Source organism: Onychostoma macrolepis, chromosome 21, assembly GCF_012432095.1.
Source record: "Onychostoma macrolepis isolate SWU-2019 chromosome 21, ASM1243209v1, whole genome shotgun sequence".
In the NCBI taxonomy this organism is placed as follows: domain Eukaryota; kingdom Metazoa; phylum Chordata; class Actinopteri; order Cypriniformes; family Cyprinidae; genus Onychostoma; species Onychostoma macrolepis.
Genome location: NC_081175.1, coordinates 2,555,310 through 2,572,656, shown reverse-complemented (window position 1 = coordinate 2,572,656; position 17,347 = coordinate 2,555,310).

The window sequence follows — 17,347 nt, the reverse complement described above, 5'->3', positions numbered from 1 at the left end:
CTGTCTGCTTCATATCTACTAACTCCTTATTGTGTTGGTCTCCCAACAGATATTCTACTGACTATAAGTAACTTTGCAAGAACGTGTCAACTTAATCTAACCCTAACCCTACCAGTCAACTAATACACTACTAACACTCTAATGAGAGTTAGTAGAAATGTAGGTGCAACATTACTTATAGTCAATAGAATGTGTTAATGGGACCATCAAAATAAAGTGAAACCCAACATTTTAGTCTAATTTTCACTAACAACTGCAATTAGATTTATATTGTATACCTAAGTTCACTGTTATCCCACCGGTCACTATTGTGACCATCAATGTGTTTACTCATTCTATGAGCACACTCAACAAAACCGAATATATGTGAATTCATACATTGATACTAGACACCTTAAGATAATGTGTACCAAAAATCTTTATCATATCTTTATGTTAACATACTTTACTAGCCTTTCGTTTTGGAGCTTTGATGCAGTCATCATCTTCTCAAGGTGCAAACAGGAAATAAATTGCTCTGGTCAACCAAACCATCATGTGAAACTGCACATATTTAATTGAGACCCTTTATTTTTTTCCATATTTGCAGGAGATGCACTAAAACACCATTCAGTAAGGTTTTAGAACTTTATAAATGAAAAACTTCTTTACGGCCACTATTGTGACTGACCATTTTTTTGACCTCTTGTAATGTCTTTTATTTATTTTATTTCTGATTAAAATCTCCTAGCAAAATCTGTCGCTCCAAGTCCATATTAATTCAGTGCAGTGCAGAGAAGAGGCTCTCATAATTTATCTCTCTCTCTCTCTCTCTCTCTCTCTCACACACACACACACACACACACTCCTTTCTCTGTCACAGACAGCCCCTCCTTCCTCTGTCACAGACACTATTGCGTTATACGCTCACTCTTATTTTACGAGAGAAACAAACAACTTTAATGTTTTTACTTTATAAATGGTGATCCAATTCTTGGAATGTTCTAACCCACCTGAAAGAGGCTCTCCAATTTTCCCTTCGAACCCCCACTTTGAAAGCAGTATCCACAGGTTTTTACTACCCTCTTGAGCAATGCAAGAGAGATAGTAGTATGCTTTGTGTCCAAATTTTTGATTTATTGCCCCCTCATAAAGATAAGACCCCCCACCCCTCCCACCCACCCAAACTGGACACCTGTTTGTCCGCCCCCACCCATCTAAATGAGCATCTGTTTTTACTGTCCAGTGATCCTAAGGTATTTATGAATGTTTTGGGAACCGTGTTTTGTGTGGGCCATTGAAGACTATTATGTGTTTAAACTTTAAATTGTGAAACTGTGTTAAACGGGATAAAGGGAAGTTTTTATTAGAGTTTTCACGCACACATATCAACAAAAACATCAAACATATACGTAAAATGAGCAACGACTTGCTAGCGTTGTTCTAACGAACTCTAACTAGTTTAAAAACGTTTTAAGTTAAATAAAAGAAGTGTACGTGTTTGTTTATTTAAAACAAACAAAACACCTTAGTTAAAACAATAGCATAACATTACAAGCTAAATAATGTCGACTCATCTTCTAAAACAAAAAAAGCATACTTTACAACGTTCTATCATTACAGATTAAAAGGTAGCTTTTCTCACAAGTTACAGCAAATAGCTCTGACTTATCTTACCCGTCTTCTAAAACAGAAAAAAGCATCAGACACGTTCGTTATGTAAGCTACTCGTCAAAATCTTGTTACAAGTTAGGAAATAAAAGAAAGAGAAAAATAACTGCGATGTAAAATAAAGAAAGAAAGAAAAAGAAAAGAGCAGACTCCGTCAGATAACCGCACACTAGCGCGTCAAAACTCAGAATGCGTTTACGCCGGTGAATCCAGACCACGCCTTCCGCCACCCCCTAACAGCGTGAGGAGAGACCGACGCAAAGACTTAAAAGAATTAAAGTAATGTTTTAACATTAGAACGAACGTTATTTTTAATAAATCTTTAGTATTTCTTAATTAATGAAACAATTCGGCACTCATCCTAAAGCTTTTCATTTTAAAATTAGGTTAGTCTAGTTTTGACCTTTTAAACAAACAGTAGGCCTACCTAACCCGCAGGGAAATGGTGCTTATTTTATTTACTTTAGTTTAGTTATTTACTCTTCTATTTTTGTCAAGTTTAAGACTTCTGACGTGTTATATAACCCAGACTTTTTTCACTTTTAAAAATTTGTTTTTTATTTTTTTCTTATAAAAATCGCCTCTAAGCCGCAGGAAAAGGTTGTCTGTCTTGTTTTATTTATTTTAGTAGTGTAATGCCTTTATTTACTCTTGATTTTTGTCAATCTTTAAACTTTCTAGCCTGCTATAACGGTTCAAACGCATACGCGCGCATGTGAGCGGAAACCGGAATGAAAGCAAATATTTCGGACGTCTTTGGATTTTTCAGCCATAATTAGACGCCTAAACTTTTTACATTATCGCACGAAATGTAAAGGGGACAACGAAATGAGAACTGTGTGTCTGGACGAATGATTAACGACGCGTCCGTATCAGATCGAGAGAGTTGCTGTAAAACATCTAAAGGTGTTTCTGGAGACGCAACTCATTTGCAATCTAACGAGTTTTGGGGATCTGGCATCGTAAACTTTGGTGTAGCTGTTCATTTATCAAAGGATGTGTCCCCTTTTGAAGTTTTTATATGACACATAGCTGGTTAAGTTAAAAGTTTAGGTATAGTTTAGGAAAAACATACTCAAACATACACAAACAATCCCCTACATTTAAACATGTAAACTTTTATGATGTCTCATACAAACCTTTTAGAAATAAAAACTTTTAGCATCACACAGGGTATCTCTACAAGATGATGAAAAGCAGCATGATTAAACAACAATATAACTATTGTTTTAACAAATAAGTTAAGATTTGTAGTTTTTATATCTCTCAAACCTAACATGAACCTCTAAAGCGAGGATTAGAAGCAGTCAAACGATCCTGTGGTGAATACAGAGAATTTCTTCATGAATTAGACTGAAAATTAATTGTCATAGGTTGTTTACAACAAAAGTAATTCCTAAACAAGGTGCTACAAATCCCTCACAGAATCTTTCTTTCTCACTTTAAAATTGTATTATTTACTGTGGTGTTTAAATGCAGCATATTTATTTTCAAAGTATGATGTTTTATTTTATTAAAATAAAAACGATTGGTCTATATAGGTTTATTTTACTAAGAATTGATCAAATAATTGACAGAAGTAGTAATTCAAATAAACGATAAGTCCAACTTATCAACCCCCGCCTGACCTGTCTGACGGTTTGTGACAAATATCTTACTGATACAGTTGTGTTAAGATATTAAGTATGTGTAAAACGTGCAAAGTTCAATATTACTGTTAAAAATAGTATAATAAAACACAAACACTCGCAAAACAAACACACACACACACACACACACACACACACACACACACTAAAACAAACCTATACAGTTAAACATTTAGACTTGTATGATGTTTCATACGAGACGTTTACAAATAAAAAACTTCACACTGGGTATCTCTACAAGATGATGAAAAGCAGTATGATTAAACAATGATATATATCTTTTGTTTTAACAAATAAGTTTTAGATCTTTCAAACCTAAATCATGATGAGGATCAGAAGTTGTCAAATTAACTTCTGATGAATGCAAGTCAGCTACAGAGATTTTCTTTATGAATTAGAGCTAAATAGACTAAAATTAGTTGTCATAAGGTAGTTTGCAACAAAAGTAATTCCTAAACAAGGTGGTGCAAATGTCTCACAGAATCTTTTTTCACAGTATAATGTTTTATTTTATTAAAATAAAAACAACTGGTCTATATAGGTTTATTTTACTAAGATGTGATCAAATAATTGACAGAGGAAATAATTCAAATAAACGATAAGTCCAATTTATCAACCCCCGCCTGATGTGTCTGACGGTTTGTGACAAATATCTTACTGATACAATTGTGTTAAGATGTTAAGTATCTGTAAAACATGTGCAAAGTTCAATATTACTGCTAAAAATAGTTTAATAAACCACAAACACTCACATGAAAAACAAACGCACACACACACACACGCACACACACACACACACTAAAACAACCCCTGCAGTTAAACATTTCAACTTTCACGATGTCGTATAAATACACTTTTACAAATAAAAACTTTTAGCATCACACAGGGTATCTCTACAAGATGATGGAAAACAGTATGATTAAACAATGATGTAACTTTTGTTTTAACAAATAATTTAAGGTTTTGTAGATTTAGATCTTTCACACCTAAAACCGCGATGAGGATCCGAAGTTGTCAAATGATCCTCTGATGAATGCAATGCGCTTACAGAGGTTTTTTTTCTTTATAAATTAGATCTAAAATAGACTAAAATTAGCTGTTGTAAGGTTGTTTACAACAAAAGAGTGTCTTAAACAAGGTGCAACAATTGGCTCTTTATAGTTTTATTTCACTAAGATTTGATCAAATAATAGATATAAGCAACAATCAAATATTTGATAACTCCATCTTATCACCAAAACTGATGTGTCTTACGGTTTGTGATGACATCAGAATCAGAATCAGAACGAGCTTTATCGGTCAGGTATGTTTGCACATACGAGGAATTGTTATAGTGACAGAAGCTCCACAGTGCAACAGAAAGACAACAACAGGACAGGACACAGATAATAAAAGAATAATATACAAATAGACAATGTACAAAATAGCAAAAACACAATATATAATATAGACAAATATGTATGTACAGTTATGATATGTGCAAAATTGAAATGAAACAATAAGCGTGTGTTAAGATGCACGTTACGTATGTGTAAAATGTGTCAAGTTCAATATTACTATTAAAAATAGTTTAAAAGGGTCATTTTTAGCTTTCATATAGGATTCACAACCACACTCTGTAACAGAGACCCGCCCCCGGGGGCAGATGAAAATAGAATGTATGAAAGACTTTTCTTATTATAATAAGATATTATAATGACAGACTAACAACTTTAGATTGATTAAAACAACTGAGGTTACGCATTTCTCTTGAATATGTATACAGTAACCAGTGAGTACATGAAACATTATTGTATAAATACACATCCTTGTAAATTCAGCATGATTCTATCATATTAATCAATAAAAAAGAACAACCGGTTTGTTGGAAATAATAAAAAAATTAAAATAGTGTTGTGTTTCTAAGTTAGAATGTTTATAGTGTGTAGTAAAATCTTAACTTTAAGCTAAAGCATTTTCTTTCAAACTCTCTCACGCAAGCACATGGCTTTCCCACAAACTCCCAACAACATACATAAGTTTTGTTTTATCATCTAGAAACCCTATAATGGAGTTATGTTTTGCATTATTACAACTATAGATGCCGAAGAGGACATTAACCTGTTTAACCTGTTTAAAATGTGAACAATATCACTTAAGACTAGTTTGACAAACAAGGGTACGATCATAAAACAAGCCTGGATCCAATTTGAAACATTCTAACAACAAGTACAACCATTGCAGCAAATGTATTCAATCAATCAATCAAACTTTATTACAGACTCAAGGTCCAGATTTAAAAAAGACAGTAGACAGCATATACAACCCATAGCATCTATCACAGACATAAAGAGTTACAAAATACAGCAATACCGGTGTCTCCACAACTTTGACTGATACCGTGTAGTACTAACCCCTATATTTGATAAACCCACAATAATCTCATTTTAGAAGCATTAAGCCGACCGATAAAACTATACATAAGATTTCGTAACAGTGTTTTAAAAGTGATTACTCGCACTCACAAACATTTCACTTGCACTATGACATCTAGGCCTCCGTAGTAAGATTCTCCTTGCATCATTATAAGCTACTTGCGGCTTTGTAAACTAGATGGTCTGTAGTTACGCCGCAAATGAGTATAAAGTGTTGTACAGTACGCTTTGAAAAGTGACACCTTTACCTCATCTGAACAGAAACTAAACTTACGTAAAGTATGTTCGCCTGCATATACATCATACCTTTCAATATCCTCAGCATCTGTCACGCGTTCAGTGATAAAATGTCCAAGGTATTTTACTTTCGCACACACAGTGAGACTCTTGTTAGACAACTTAAAAACTGGAAAATTTATATTATAACACCGCAGCAAGATAAAACTCTGGACGAACAACTTATCAGACGTTCTACGTATTATTACAAGTCCCTGCTTACCTAGTTTATGATGAAACTAGAAAATATAGACGTGAGCTAACGGGTGTTCAAAATACCGGTCACGTTCAATTAGACGAAGACATGCCGAGGTAGCGAACACAACGAACTCGGGGGAGGGTCGCGAAGCAAACAGTCTAACACAACACACGTTCTCCAGAATGGTGCTGATGATGGGTTCATAATTTCACGATGAAGACCAACGGGGTATTCACCTGCAGCAGGACTGACTGACTTTTTCTTAAGATTTGATTTCAAGAACACACAACCGAATCCTAAAGCTATTTCACGAAATAACACAACAACGGGTGCACCATTTCAACATATACGTCAAGTCTGTTTTACCATAAGTATATCGTATTCTTTTTATATATATATATTTGTTTAGGCTAAATACGTTTTAACAATTATTTTTGTTTTACAAAGATGTTAAATTGAACACGTGTAACTAATACCTCATTCAAATGTCGCGGTCTTTCAGGCCAACGAACTACAATACCCAGCATACACCTCAGACTACAAACATGGCCGTCGGGGATACATATACCAAAATGGTCATCTGCGACAGATCTCTAAATCGTCGGACTTCTAATTATTCGCACGCTCAGATAACCTATATAAAAGACACACGTCCACACTTTTTGTGAAGAATATTAAGTTCTGTGTTGCGATGTTACAAACCCCTTTTGTGAGCTCTGTTAGTGTCGAAGCCGATTCATTTCCGTGAATCGATTCTTTCCCACAGTTCGGTTCAACGAACCGATTCATCGGATCCTTACGCCATCTCGCAGTTATGTCAGTATACACTTCTTTCCTAACAACTCGGGTCGTTTTATATCAGTGAAACATACAAATAAAGTTAACAGCGTGAAGGCGTCTTTTGTTCATTTAATCTGTTTGTGGTCATGATTTCATTCACCGATCCTTCATGTCGGATACGAGTCAGACCGACCAATATTGAGTAGCCTACGTGGCGCTGATATGTTCTACATGTCTGAAGTATAAGTGTGTAGAAAGAATAAACCGGTCTTATAAACTCATCGATTTGGCTTAACAACTTTAAAACATAATCTGCATGAACGATAAACCATACACTCTTAAAATCGATAGCACACAAAATATGTGTAAAAGGACCGATAACATAATAAAGTAATGTTTTGGTTCGTGTCTTACACAACTGCGCGTTATAACGGGTTTATTAAGTTTTAATATAAAAGATAATAGTCTGTTAACAATTTAGATGCTTTTATTATGAAATCGCACAAAGAACCGCTGAAATGCGTACTGTTATGGAATTAACTGAAACAATACTACGTGCTCATTTAACCGCTTATTTACGGTATGCTGAATATAAAACTCTTAAACAGGAACATTAAAACATTTCAAACTTGTTAAACACCCGCTTCAATACATTCAATACATAAAACATTTATCAAATACTACAAAACAATAGTTAGGTAAACGACTTACAGTTGATGTCATTTTAAGCGAAAGGCGGAATGATTCACGTCTTTTTATTCTGTCCACACCAATGCTTTGACACCTGCGTTTTAGAGGTCTGTCTTTTAGGTCTGACCCAGAAAAGCGGATGTCGTAATATTTTGTTCTTCTTTTATGAAAACATGCGGCAAGAAGTTTTTACCTCATCTGCATTATACCGACACATTTTAACATGTCGTAAATTCCAATAGTTAGCAAATGCAACTGTTTATTACCGAGATAAGACACATCAGAGTTGCGTTCTATTTAACATTTTCATCTACCTACATGTTTATCGGCGCTACTGTTCTAGGCCTCCTCACACCTTTGTGAGATATAAACCGCAAAGTTTTTTCACGGCGTTACGCTTTGAACCCAGAACCGTTTCCAAGAAGTTTCCATGATTTTGTTCACTCTTTCTGTTTGAATTTGTGTACCGCGGTTTCACCATCCTTATCTTATTTTCCCAACCTAATTGTAATTGTTAGGCCTTACGCTTTGTCTCGTTAGCTCCTCTTTGTTCGCATAAGTCAATATTTCTACAATTTGGTTGATTTAATAAAATATTGCGTCTTCATTCGAGACATTTACGTTATATTATTATATCATCCCAGTTTATATCAGATATACAAGATCGTTTCTTATTAAATATTATTAAATTGATAACAACAAACAAAAAAAACTTGCTATCTGTACCGCGTAAATCGTTACATTTAAATAATTTTAAATAAAGACGTTTTTATGAAGTCAGAGAACAGAATAACGAGTTAGTTGAGTCAACCTTTTATTTCAACAATAACTGTCGAGTATACAATCATACATTGAGTGAAGAAAATGATCAAATTTACAAACAAGCGGTAGTAACGACATTAAACCGGTGGTCTAGCCAGAAAAGAAATCTCTGCAGACAAACATGTTTTGCTCAAATATAAAATCAACCAGTGATGCAACAATTTACGCGTCATAGAATCACAATTTTTACAGCCAACAACACGCATAGATCTGTCACGGACGTACACAGACAGAGAACCTTGTTAATGTCCATCTCATCATCACATTCAGACATCACATCCAAAATTTTTCTGGTAATTAGACAGACCGGCCCCTGCCGGTGAGAAACATGCTAGTCAAATCAGGCCATGGATATTTCAGCCTTCTTACAATTTTCATTTCGTTCTTGAGGGTTGTTTCGGCGTTTGGTATCTTCTGTACAATCGTGATTTGGATCGCACTCCGCCACGATGATCTTACGCATCAGGTCGATCATTTGTCCTCTGTAATGTAGTTTAAACGTGGGGTCTACGACGTCTTTTACTAAACACGTTTTCCCCGTACCGCAGTCGCAGTCCAGTTGCTCATCCGCAGCATAGCCAGAACTCCGGTCACGATCCATTAGCTTTTGCACGGCGTCAGCCGACTTTTTCAGAATTCAATTCTGTCCAAGAGATACATTTTGTCCCCTAACCAATATAGAGCTTTGTCGCCGTTTCCTAGAATCTTGATTGACTGTTTTAATCCATGACGGCACTGTGGAATTTCGCTTTCAGTTTCAATTTCCGGTTCATGGTTCAGATCCGCCGAAGCGTTATTAGTAGAAAAATTGCAGAGCGAGTCGGGCTCAGGCGATTTGGTTTCTTGAAGCTGATTCTGTCGATCCATGTAGATAACGTTTGACAAGATCTTACAGTATCTCTGTCTGCACTTTCAAACCTGGTAGCGAAGCCGTAACTGAGTTTATCGGGGGTCGGTCGTCGTTGGTTTTAGCGTTCGGACCCACCCTCAACTTTGCGTGGTGCACAGGGGCGGGGTTGTCATCAGGAAAGCCATAAACGCCGGTCACGCCTAAGATACTTTTTTGTTTGTTGTTATCAATTTAATAATATTTAATAAGAAACGATCTTGTATATCTGATATAAACTGGGATGATATAATAATATAACGTAAATGTCTCGAATGAAGACGCAATATTTTATTAAATCAACCAAATTCGTAGAAATATTGACTTATGCGAACAAAGAGGAGCTAACGAGACAAAGCGTAAGGCCTAACAATTACAATTAGGTTGGGAAAATAAGATAAGGATGGTGAAACCGCGGTACACAAATTCAAACAGAAAGAGTGAACAAAATCATGGAAACTTCTTGGAAAGCGGTTCTGGGTTCAAAGCGTAACGCCGTGAAAAAACTTTGCGGTTTATATCTCACAAAGGTGTGAGGAGGCCTAGAACAGTAGCGCCGATAAACATGTAGGTAGATGAAAAATGTTAAATAGAACGCAACTCTGATGTGTCTTATCTCGGTAATAAACAGTTGCATTTGCTAACTATTGGAATTTACGACATGTTAAAATGTGTCGGTATAATGCAGATGAGGTAAAAAACTTCTTGCCGCATGTTTTCATAAAAAGAAGAACAAAATATTACGACATCCGTTTTCTGGGTCAGACCTAAAAGACAGACCTCTAAAACGCAGGTGTCAAAGCATTGGTGTGGACAGAATAAAAAGGCGTGAATCATTCCGCCTTTCGCTTAAAATGACATCAACTGTAAGTCGTTTACCTAACTATTGTTTTGTAGTATTTGATAAATGTTTTATGTATTGAATGTATTGAAGCGGGTGTTTAACAAGTTTGAAATGTTTTAATGTTCCTGTTTAAGAGTTTTATATTCAGCATACCGTAAATAAGCGGTTAAATGAGCACGTAGTATTGTTTCAGTTAATTCCATAACAGTACGTACTTCAGCGGTTCTTTGTGCGATTTCATAATAAAAGCATCTAAATTGTTAACAGACTATTATCTTTTATATTAAAACTTAATAAACCCGTTAAGTAACGCGCGGTTGTGTAAGACACGAACCAAAACATTACTTTATTATGTTATCGGTCCTTTTACACATATTTTGTGTGCTATCGATTTTAAGAGTGTATGGTTTATCGTTCATGCAGATTATGTTTTAAAGTTGTTAAGCCAAATCGATGAGTTTATAAGACCGGTTTATTCTTTCTACACACTTATACTTCAGACATGTAGAACATATCAGCGTTTACGTGTAGGCTACTCAATATTGGTCGGTCTGACTCGTATCCGACATGAAGGATCGGTGAATGAAATCATGACCACAAACAGATTAAATGAACAAAAGACGCCTTCACGCTGTTAACTTTATTTGTATGTTTCACTGATATAAAACGACCCGAGTTGTTAGGAAAGAAGTGTATACTGACATAACTGCGAGATGGCGTAAGGATCCGATGAATCGGTTCGTTGAACCGAACTGTGGGAAAGAATCGATTCACGGAAATGAATCGGCTTCGCGACACTAACAGAGCTCACAAAAAGGGGTTTGTAACATCGCAACACAGAACTTAATATTCTTCACAAAAAAGTGTGGACGTGTGTCTTTTTATATAGGTTATCTGAGCGTGCGAATAATTAGAAGTCCGACGATTTAGAGATCTGTCGTATGACCATTTTGGTATATGTATCCCCGACGGCCATGTTTGTAGTCTGAGGTGTATGCTGGGTATTGTAGTTCGTTGGCCTGAAAGACCGTGACATTTGAATGAGGTATTAGTTACACGTGTTCAATTTAACATCTTTGTAAAAACAAAAATAATTGTTAAAACGTATTTAGCCTAAACAAATATATATATATAAAAAGAATACGATATACTTATGGTAAAACAGACTTGGCGTGTATATGTTGAAATGGTGCACCCGTTGTTGTGTTATTTCGTGAAATAGCTTTAGGATTCGGTTGTGTGTTCTTGAAATCAAATCTTAAGAAAAAGTCAGTCAGTCCTGCTGCAGGTGAATACCCCGTTGGTCTTCATCGTGAAATTATGAACCCATCATCAGCACCATTCTGGAGAACGTGTGTTGTGTTAGACTGTTTGCTTCAGCGACCCTCCCCGAGTTCGTTGTGTTCGCTACCTCGGCATGTCTTCGTCTAATTGAACGTGACCGGTATTTTGAACACCGTTAGCTCACGTCTATATTTTCTAGTTTCATCATAAACTAGGTAAGCAGGGACTTGTAATAATACGTAGAACGTCTGATAAGTTGTTCGTCCAGAGTTTTATCTTGCTGCGGTGTTATAATATAAATTTTCCAGTTTTTAAGTTGTCTAACAAGAGTCTCACTGTGTGTGCGAAAGTAAAATACCTTGGACATTTTATCACTGAACGCGTGACAGATGCTGAGGATATTGAAAGGTATGATGTATATGCAGGCGAACATACTTTACGTAAGTTTAGTTTCTGTTCAGATGAGGTAAAGGTGTCACTTTTCAAAGCGTACTGTACAACACTTTATACTCATTTGCGGCGTAACTACAGACCATCTAGTTTACAAAGCCGCAAGTAGCTTATAATGATGCAAGGAGAATCTTACTACGGAGGCCTAGATGTCATAGTGCAAGTGAAATGTTTGTGAGTGCGAGTAATCACTTTTAAAACACTGTTACGAAATCTTATGTATAGTTTTATCGGTCGGCTTAATGCTTCTAAAATGAGATTATTGTGGGTTTATCAAATATAGGGGTTAGTACTACACGGTATCAGTCAAAGTTGTGGAGACACCGGTATTGCTGTATTTTGTAACTCTTTATGTCTGTGATAGATGCTATGGGTTGTATATGCTGTCTACTGTCTTTTTTAAATCTGGACCTTGAGTCTGTAATAAAGTTTGATTGATTGATTGAATACATTTGCTGCAATGGTTGTACTTGTTGTTAGAATGTTTCAAATTGGATCCAGGCTTGTTTTATGATCGTACCCTTGTTTGTCAAACTAGTCTTAAGTGATATTGTTCACATTTTAAACAGGTTAAACAGGTTAATGTCCTCTTTCGGCATCTATAGTTGTAATAATGCAAAACATAACTCCATTATAGGGTTTCTAGATGATAAAACAAAACTTATGTATGTTGTTGGGAGTTTGTGGGAAAGCCATGTGCTTGCGTGAGAGAGTTTGAAAGAAAATGCTTTAGCTTAAAGTTAAGATTTTACTACACACTATAAACATTCTAACTTAGAAACACAACACTATTTTAATTTTTTTATTATTTCCAACAAACCGGTTGTTCTTTTTTATTGATTAATATGATAGAATCATGCTGAATTTACAAGGATGTGTATTTATACAATAATGTTTCATGTACTCACTGGTTACTGTATACATATTCAAGAGAAATGCGTAACCTCAGTTGTTTTAATCAATCTAAAGTTGTTAGTCTGTCATTATAATATCTTATTATAATAAGAAAAGTCTTTCATACATTCTATTTTCATCTGCCCCGGGCGGTCTCTGTTACAGAGTGTGGTTGTGAATCCTATATGAAAGCTAAAATGACCCTTTTAAACTATTTTTAATAGTAATATTGAACTTGACACATTTTACACATACGTAACGTGCATCTTAACACACGCTTATTGTTTCATTTCAATTTTGCACATATCATAACTGTACATACATATTTGTCTATATTATATATTGTGTTTTTGCTATTTTGTACATTGTCTATTTGTATATTATTCTTTTATTATCTGTGTCCTGTCCTGTTGTTGTCTTTCTGTTGCACTGTGGAGCTTCTGTAACTATAACAATTCCTCGTATGTGCAAACATACCTGACCGATAAAGCTCGTTCTGATTCTGATTCTGATGTCATCACAAACCGTAAGACACATCAGTTTTGGTGATAAGATGGAGTTATCAAATATTTGATTGTTGCTTATATCTATTATTTGATCAAATCTTAGTGAAATAAAACTATAAAGAGCCAATTGTTGCACCTTGTTTAAGACACTCTTTTGTTGTAAACAACCTTACAACAGCTAATTTTAGTCTATTTTAGATCTAATTTATAAAGAAAAACCTCTGTAAGCGCATTGCATTCATCAGAGGATCATTTGACAACTTCGGATCCTCATCACGGTTTTAGGTGTGAAAAGATCTAAAATCTACAAAACCTTAAATTATTTGTTAAAACAAAAGTTACATCATTGTTTAATCATACTGTTTTCCATCATCTTGTAGAGATACCCTGTGTGATGCTAAAAGTTTTATTTGTAAAAGTGTATTTATACGACATCGTGAAAGTTGAAATGTTTAACTGCAGGGGTTGTTTTAGTGTGTGTGTGTGTGTGTGTGTGTGTGTGTGTGTTTTTCATGTGAGTGTTTGTGGTTTATTAAACTATTTTTAGCAGTAATATTGAACTTTGTACATGTTTTACAGATACTTAACATCTTAACACAATTGTATCAGTAAGATATTTGTCACAAACCGTCAGACACATCAGGCGGGGGTTGATAAATTGGACTTATCGTTTATTTGAATTATTTCCTCTGTCAATTATTTGATCACATCTTAGTAAAATAAACCTATATAGACCAGTTGTTTTTATTTTAATAAAATAAAACATTATACTGTGAAAAAAGATTCTGTGAGACATTTGCACCACCTTGTTTAGGAATTACTTTTGTTGCAAACTACCTTATGACAACTAATTTTAGTCTATTTAGCTCTAATTCATAAAGAAAATCTCTGTAGCTGACTTGCATTCATCAGAAGTTAATTTGACAACTTCTGATCCTCATCATGATTTAGGTTTGAAAGATCTAAAACTTATTTGTTAAAACAAAAGATATATATCATTGTTTAATCATACTGCTTTTCATCATCTTGTAGAGATACCCAGTGTGAAGTTTTTTATTTGTAAACGTCTCGTATGAAACATCATACAAGTCTAAATGTTTAACTGTATAGGTTTGTTTTAGTGTGTGTGTGTGTGTGTGTGTGTGTGTGTGTGTGTGTGTTTGTTTTGCGAGTGTTTGTGTTTTATTATACTATTTTTAACAGTAATATTGAACTTTGCACGTTTTACACATACTTAATATCTTAACACAACTGTATCAGTAAGATATTTGTCACAAACCGTCAGACAGGTCAGGCGGGGGTTGATAAGTTGGACTTATCGTTTATTTGAATTACTACTTCTGTCAATTATTTGATCAATTCTTAGTAAAATAAACCTATATAGACCAATCGTTTTTATTTTAATAAAAATAAAACATCATACTTTGAAAATAAATATGCTGCATTTAAACACCACAGTAAATAATACAATTTTAAAGTGAGAAAGAAAGATTCTGTGAGGGATTTGTAGCACCTTGTTTAGGAATTACTTTTGTTGTAAACAACCTATGACAATTAATTTTCAGTCTAATTCATGAAGAAATTCTCTGTATTCACCACAGGATCGTTTGACTGCTTCTAATCCTCGCTTTAGAGGTTCATGTTAGGTTTGAGAGATATAAAACTACAAATCTTAACTTATTTGTTAAAACAATAGTTATATTGTTGTTTAATCATGCTGCTTTTCATCATCTTGTAGAGATACCCTGTGTGATGCTAAAAGTTTTTATTTCTAAAAGGTTTGTATGAGACATCATAAAAGTTTACATGTTTAAATGTAGGGGATTGTTTGTGTATGTTTGAGTATGTTTTTCCTAAACTATACCTAAACTTTTAACTTAACCAGCTATGTGTCATATAAAAACTTCAAAGGGACACATCCTTTGATAAATGAACAGCTACACCAAAGTTTACGATGCCAGATCCCCAAAACTCGTTAGATTGCAAATGAGTTGCGTCTCCAGAAACACCTTTAGATGTTTTACAGCAACTCTCTCGATCTGATACGGACGCGTCGTTAATCATTCGTCCAGACACACAGTTCTCATTTCGTTGTCCCTTTACATTTCGTGCGATAATGTAAAAAGTTTAGGCGTCTAATTATGGCTGAAAAATCCAAAGACGTCCGAAATATTTGCTTTCATTCCGGTTTCCGCTCACATGCGCGTATGCGTTTGAACCGTTATAGCAGGCTAGAAAGTTTAAAGATTGACAAAAATCAAGAGTAAATAAAGGCATTACACTACTAAAATAAAATAAAACAAGACAGACAACCTTTTCCTGCGGCTTAGAGGCGATTTTTATAAGAAAAAAATAAAAAACAAATTTTTAAAAGTGAAAAAAGTCTGGGTTATATAACACGTCAGAAGTCTTAAACTTGACAAAAATAGAAGAGTAAATAACTAAACTAAAGTAAATAAAATAAGCACCATTTCCCTGCGGGTTAGGTAGGCCTACTGTTTGTTTAAAAGGTCAAAACTAGACTAACCTAATTTTAAAATGAAAAGCTTTAGGATGAGTGCCGAATTGTTTCATTAATTAAGAAATACTAAAGATTTATTAAAAATAACGTTCGTTCTAATGTTAAAACATTACTTTAATTCTTTTAAGTCTTTGCGTCGGTCTCTCCTCACGCTGTTAGGGGGTGGCGGAAGGCGTGGTCTGGATTCACCGGCGTAAACGCATTCTGAGTTTTGACGCGCTAGTGTGCGGTTATCTGACGGAGTCTGCTCTTTTTCTTTTTTTCTTTCTTTCTTTATTTTACATCGCAGTTATTTTTTCTCTTTCTTTTATTTCCTAACTTGTAACAAGATTTTGACGAGTAGCTTACATAACGAACGTGTCTGATGCTTTTTTCTGTTTTAGAAGACGGGTAAGATAAGTCAGAGCTATTTGCTGTAACTTGTGAGAAAAGCTACCTTTTAATCTGTAATGATAGAACGTTGTAAAGTATGCTTTTTTTGTTTTAGAAGATGAGTCGACATTATTTAGCTTGTAATGTTATGCTATTGTTTTAACTAAGGTGTTTTGTTTGTTTTAAATAAACAAACACGTACACTTCTTTTTATTTAACTTAAAACGTTTTTAAACTAGTTAGAGTTCGTTAGAACAACGCTAGCAAGTCGTTGCTCATTTTACGTATATGTTTGATGTTTTTGTTGATATGTGTGCGTGAAAAACTCTAATAAAAACTTCCCTTTATCCCGTTTAACACAGTTTCACAATTTAAAGTTTAAACACATAATAGTCTTCAATGGCCCACACAAAAACACGGTTCCCAAAACATTCATAAATACCTTAGGATCACTGGACAGTAAAAACAGATGCTCATTTAGATGGGTGGGGGCGGACAAACAGGTGTCCAGTTTGGGTGGGTGGGAGGGGTGGGGGGTCTTATCTTTATGAGGGGGCAATAAATCAAAAATTTGGACACAAAGCATACTACTATCTCTCTAATGCACACCTCATGCAAAAAACCCTCTATTAACTCTATTAACTTAAATTACGCATGTGTGACTTTTGAAATCTGGAAATTCTTGTAGTCTACCATTAATTCTAGATTCGAAGCCCTTTCTCTGATCACCACGAAGAAAGTACCAGTGAAGGGTGATGCTACAGGATGAGATAGTGTGGAAATAGATAATGTGTGTAAAACTCATTAAACCCTAAAATGTATATGCCTCTGCAACCTTTGGCACCTGGAAAGTGGTAGATTAGAGAATTCATCTTTTGAAAAACAGACTAGCAGGTGATTTTCTACAATGAAAACAAGTGTTAGGAACACTAATAATCAATTGTGAAAAGTATGGTCAATGACATATGCAATTGCATGGCCTGCTGAATCAGCTGTATTCTCTATTAGTAAGCGCAGTCACATGGGGCCTTCAAAATACACCTGGCTCTCATACTGTACATGGCAGAATAGCTTACAAAAACATACAAAGTGACTTCGAATATTTTATAT